Genomic DNA, 4,599 nt, shown 5'->3' on the forward strand with positions numbered 1-4,599 from the left:
ACCGCGTTGCAGACGGGACACTGCACGCACACGACGCCCCCTCCAGGTGCACGCACGTAGGCCGGGCCGGGTGCACACCCGACGCCCTAGCAAGGTGCGCGCACCCGGGCAGGGCTCACACTTGGCGAACGGGGCGCACTTCGCGAGGGAGGGTGTGCACCTCGACGGGGGTGGGTGGCCGGGGTGGATTCGCACGTGGGTCGCGGTTTGCTAAGTACACACTGCGACAAGCTCATAACGGGTGCGATCATACCAGCATTAGTGCACCGGATCCCATCAGAACTCCGCAGTTAAGCGCGCTTGGGCCGGAGTAGTACTGGGATGGGTGACCTCCCGGGAAGTCCCGGTGTTGCACCCTTTTTTAGTTTTTCGCCGGGCGTCGCAATGCTATTTGAATAAACCTTTTGCCCGTTTGCGTTCTCGTCGGGGCCGGGCCGGGCCGGGGTGCGCTGCCCGCACTACCGCGCGCGCGGGGGCGACACCGAGCGCGCACCCGAGGCACCCCGAGCACACAGGCCACGGTGCAACCCGGGCGTTGTGCGCGCACCCCGGTGCGCCCGAGGTGCTGCGCGCGCACCCAGGTGAAATCGGTGTGCACCTCGGCCAGTGCGCGCTCGGTCGAGTCGCGCACGTTGGCCAAGGTGCACGGTGATGTTTCTTACTCTAAGGTTCCGCACCAGACGCCCGGGACAGGTGAGCGAAGCTGGGCGGGGCCGGGTGCGCGGCCAGGGCAGGTGCACGCAGCTGGAGAGAGCTTTGGAGCACACTTCGGAGCGCACCAATGATGCGCTCCATTCAAAAGTTTCCTGAAAAGGCAAAAAAAGTTGAGATTATAGAATTTCCCACTTGAGAGATTGTAAAAAAAAAAAATTTAAAATGAAGGAAACGCGGGTGCCAAGGTGTGCGCAGCCCAGCCAAGGTGTGCGCACCAAGGCGCCCACCCTGGCGAAGGTGCACGCAAGGTGCGCACCCGAGGCAAACCGGACAATTAACCCAACTTTCGACTTCGCGCGCACCTTGGAGCGCACTTCGGAGCGCTCCTTGGTGCGCACCAATCTTGGGCACCTCGGAGTGCACCATGGCGCCCACCAAGGTGCGCACCCGGGGCAAACCGAGCTCCGACTTCGTGCGCACCTTGGAGCGCACGAAAGGTGCGCACCATGGCGCCCACCAAGGTGCGCAGCCCAGCCAAGGCGTGCGCATCAAGGTGCGCACCCTGGCGAAGGTGCGCACCCGGGGCAAACCGAGCTCCGACTTCGTGCGCACCTTGGAGCGCACAAAAGGTGCGCAACCCAGCCAAGGTGTGCGCACCCCGGTCAAACCGAGCTCCGAATCGTGCGCACCAGAGGTGCACGCCATCGTGCGCACCTTGGAGCACACTTCGGAGCCCTCCTTGGTGCGCGCCGATGTTGCGCACCTCGGAGCGCACCCGGGGAAAACAATGCAATTAACCCGACTTTCGACTTCGTGGGCACCTCGGAGCGCTCTCGGGTTCGCACCTCGGAGCACACCGAGGTGCGCACCTTTGATGCGCTGCCTTCACCAATTTCCAGAAAAGGCAAGAAAACATTGAGAAGGTGTGCGCACCGAGGTGCCCACCCTGGCGAAGGTGCACGCGAGGTGCGCACCCGGGGCAAACCGGGCTCCGACTTCGTGCACGCCGCACCTTGGAGCACACTTCGGAGCGCTCCTTGGTGCGCACCAGGGCGCGCAACCCAGCCGAGGTGCCCACCCCGGCGAAGGTGCACGCGAGGTGCGCACCCGGGGCAAACCGGGCTCCGACTTCGTGCACGCCATGGTGCCCACCGCGGCGAAGGTGCACGCGAGGTGCGCACCCGGGGCAAACCGGGCTCCGACTTCGTGCACGCCGCACCTTGGAGCACACTTCGGAGCGCTCCTTGGTGCGCACCATGGTGCCCACCAGGGCGCGCAACCCCGCCGAAGGTGCACGCGAGGTGCGCACCCGGGGCAAACCGGGCTCCGACTTCGTGCACGCCGCACCTTGGAGCACACTTCGGAGCGCTCCTTGGTGCGCACCATGGTGCCCACCAGGGCGCGCAACCCCGCCGAAGGTGCACGCGAGGTGCGCACCCGGGGCAAACCGGGCTCCGACTTCGTGCACGCCATGGTGCGCACCGCGGCGAAGGTGCGCACCCGGGGCAAACCGGGCTCCGACTTCGTGCACGCCGCACCTTGGAGCACACTTCGGAGCGCTCCTTGGTGCGCACCAGGGCGCGCAACCCAGCCGAGGTGCCCACCCCGGCGAAGGTGCACGCGAGGTGCGTACCCGGGGCAAACCGGGCTCCGACTTCGTGCACGCCGCACCTTGGAGCACACTTCGGAGCGCTCCTTGGTGCGCACCATGGTGCCCACCAGGCCGCGCAACCCAGCCAAGGTGTGCGCACCAAGGTGCACGCGAGGTGCGCACCCGGGGCAAACCGGGGTCCGACTTCGTGCACGCCGCACCTTGGAGCACACATCGGGGCGCTCCCGGGTTCGCACCGGCGTTGCGCACCGTGGTGGGCACCTCGGAGCACACCAAGGTGGGCAGCGAGGTGCGCACCTTTGATGCGATGCCTTCACTAATTTCCATAAAAGGCAAAAAAAAAACGAGATTTTAAAATTTCCGTTTTGAAAGATAGTGAGAAAAAGGGAATGCTGGTGCCATCTTGAGCCCGCCCTGGTGCGCAGCCCAGCCAAGGTGTGCGCACCAAGGTGCCCACCCTGGCGAAGGTGCGCGCCCGGGCAATTAACCCAACTTCCAACTTCGCGCGCGCCAGGGTGGGAGCGCACCCAACAACCGGGCCTGGGAAGAGCCAATGCGAGAAACCCCACCAAACGCTCTGACAAAAAAAGAGGGGGCGCTCCAGTAACCCCGCTTCGGAGCGCACCCTGGGCAAACCCAGCCAAGGTGCCCACCCCGGCCAAGGTGCAGGCGAGGTGCGCACCCGGGGCAAACCGGGCTCCGACAACGTGCACGCCGCACCTTGGAGCACACTTCGTAGCGCTCCCGGGTGCGCACCTCAGAGCACACCAAGGTGGGCAGCGAGGTGCGCACCTTTGATGCGCTGCCTTCACTAATTTCCAGAAAAGGCAAAAAAAAAAGGAGATTTTAAAATTTCCGTTTTGAAAGATAGTGAAAAAAACGGAACGCGCGTGCCATCTTGAGCCCGCCCTGGTGCGCAGCCCAGGTAAGGTGCCCACCCTGGCAAAGGTGCGCACCCGGGCAATTAACCCTACTTCCGACTTCGTGCGCGCCAGGGTGGCAACCGGGCCTCGGAAGAGCCAATGCGAGAAACCCCACCAAACGCTCCGACAAAAAAAGAGGCGGCGCTCCAATAACCCCGCTTCGGAGCGCAGCCGGGGCAAACCCAGCCAAGGTGCCCACCCCGACGAAGGTGCACGCGAGGTGCGCACCCGGGGCAAACCGGGCTCCGACAACGTGCACGCAGCACCTTGGAGCACACTTCGAAGCACTCCCGGGTGCCCACCGGCGTTGCGCACCGTGGTGGGCAGCGAGGTGCGCACCTTTGATGCGCTGCCTTCACTAATTTCCAGAAAAAGGCAAACAAAAATGAGATTTTAAAATTTCCGTTTTGAAAGATAGTGAAAAAAAAGGAACGCGGGTGCCATCTTGAGCCCGCCCTGGTGCGCAGCCCAGGCAAGGCATGCGCACCAAGGTGCCCACCCGAGGTGCACACGCGGGGCAAACCGGGCTCCGACTTCGTGCAGGCCGCACCTTGGAGCACACTTCGGAGCGCTCCTTGGTGCGCACCATGGTGCCCACCAGGGCGCGCAACCCAGCCAAGGTCTGCACACCAAGGTGCCCACCCCGGCGAAGGTGCACGCGAGGTGCGCACCCGGGGCAAACCGGGCTCCGACTTCGTGCACGCCATGGTGCCCACCGCGGCGAAGGTGCACGCGAGGTGCGCACCCGGGGCAAACCGGGCTCCGACTTCGTGCACGCCGCACCTTGGAGCACACTTCGGAGCGCTCCTTGGTGCGCACCATGGTGCCCACCAGGGCGCGCAACCCAGCCAAGGTGTGCGCACCAAGGTGCACGCGAGGTGCGCACCCGGGGCAAACCGGGGTCCGACTTCGTGCACGCCGCACCTTGGAGCACACATCGGAGCGCTCCCAGGTTCGCACCAGCGTTGCGCACCTTTGATGCGCTGCCTTCACTAATTTCCAGAAAAGGCAAAAAAAAACGAGATTTTAAAATTTCCGTTCTGAAAGATAGTGAAAAAAACGGAACGCGGGTGCCATCTTGAGCCCTTCCTGGTGCGCAGCCCAGGCAAGTTGTGCGCACCAAGGTGCCCACCCTGGCGGAGGTGCGCGCCCGGGGCAATCCGGGCTCCGACTTCGTGCACTGCATGGTGCCCACCAAGGCGCGCAACCCAGCCAAGGTGCCCACCGCAGCGAAGGTGCACGCGAGGTGCGCACCCGAGGTGCACACCCGGGGCAAACCGGGCTCCGACTTCGTGCACGCCGCACCTTGGAGCACACTTCAGAGCGCTCCTTGGTGCGCACCAGGGCGCGCAACCCAACCAAGGTCTGCACACCAAGGTGCTCACCCCGGCGAAGGTGCACGCGAGGTGC

General features: G+C 64.5%; 1 non-coding gene across 1 annotated transcript; it reads left to right on the top strand.

The window, feature by feature from the left end:
- Positions 1–239: 239 nt before the first annotated feature.
- LOC131866607 (5S ribosomal RNA) lies at positions 240–358 on the top strand. The gene has a single exon (XR_009365208.1). It is a non-coding gene; the product is annotated as a 5S ribosomal RNA (ribosomal RNA).
- The last annotated feature ends 4,241 nt before the right edge of the window (positions 359–4,599 follow it).

The sequence above is a fragment of the Cryptomeria japonica genome, unplaced genomic scaffold, assembly GCF_030272615.1.
Source record: "Cryptomeria japonica unplaced genomic scaffold, Sugi_1.0 HiC_scaffold_151, whole genome shotgun sequence".
NCBI lineage: Eukaryota > Viridiplantae > Streptophyta > Pinopsida > Cupressales > Cupressaceae > Cryptomeria > Cryptomeria japonica.